Here is a 1519-nt window from a genome sequence, read left to right as displayed (position 1 = left end):
TTAATTTTAACTTAGCATGGAAGGAGGAGACTACGGGCAGACATGTGGAAGAGGGAATGTTTGAATAGACTGGAGGGTTCGATAACCTGGGTTACCATCGGAATTAGGCTTCAGCTAGTTGTGATGACGTGGATGGCGTTTGGGAACTGCCCTACAATTCAGAGCTTATCTTGGACCGATAAGTCAAATCAAATAGAAATGGACTCCCTTCCGCTCAAGAGGCGTCAGATTTTATTTAAAATGTACCTACAATTGAGAGGGGCCGAGCATATCTTACGTCGATAAGTCAATTCAAATAGAAATAAATTGGTAGCGGAGATACTCTTATCATAATAAATTCGCATTCCATAACTTATCATAACATAAATTGCAATTTTTCCAAAACGACCTACCGGGCAACAAAATTAAGACACATACGTTTCATTTTCCAAATAATCGTACACTCACACATATCAATGCACAAAATCAAAAGAAATATTGTATAGCCACAGACGACAAAGTCATTTCCCTTCAAAGACGGAAAACTTTCACTTGGACATTTGAATTTAAATATAATTGTAATCGCATTTTCTGGAAAATGGCCTTTCTGACTTAACTTCAAATTTTCCACTCCGTCGCAAAATTGTAACCTCATAGATTGCCAGACATAAATCGGTAAAAATACAGCCTTCCAAGCTCATAATCACTAAGCACGGGAAAACAGAAAACTTTCAATAAGGCGAAGACGACGCGACTCGATCTGACGAATTCATTCAATTAATGTATTTCACTTAGCATTACGTTTGATGAAAGGATATTGTGTACGTCATAGTAAAAGCATAATCTATTTGTAATGTCATAAACAATATCTTTGTAGTTATGAGAAAATAATCAAAGCGAACAGCTGTATATGGCGTCATGGAACAAAATAGAAATCTTTAAAGTGATGTCACTATATATTAATCAAATTACGTCGGACGATATTTTAATCGCTTATTAGGTCCCAAGTCACGAAACAATGCAACAACATAATGAGATATAAAACGCTAGAGTGCATTGCTACTAGGGCTTTTATACTTAGGGGAGAAAAGCTATGGAACACGGATTTGTAGACCTCCCAACAAACACCGGCGAAAACACTGCATCTAAGACAATTGGCAACCACGAAACGAGAATACCGGTCGGAGACCGGAGACTTATCGATCGGAGGTTAGGGGGTCCCCCAAAACAGCGCTCTTACTCCATAGTGACACCGTGTGTCCCATCACTAATTAATTAATAACTCGCTAATTATACGACATAATTCATCGAAAATCAATAGGCTCCTGATCAGAGCTATGATATATGCACATGCGAAATTTGGAGCAGATTAAACCTTGCTTTCGTGAGATATCGCGTGCATCTAACAGACAGGCAGACAAACAAATACCTATCAACATACTTACCGATCTTAAGATCGATGAGTAATAACTGGGAAAATAGAACGCACAAATTTCGGCGCTCCAGAAGTGTGTGTACCAATATGGAGGTAACTAATTTT

The sequence above is a fragment of the Styela clava genome, chromosome 13 (genome assembly GCF_964204865.1).
Source record: "Styela clava chromosome 13, kaStyClav1.hap1.2, whole genome shotgun sequence".
Lineage (NCBI taxonomy): Eukaryota > Metazoa > Chordata > Ascidiacea > Stolidobranchia > Styelidae > Styela > Styela clava.
Note: the sequence above shows the minus strand (reverse complement) of the source record.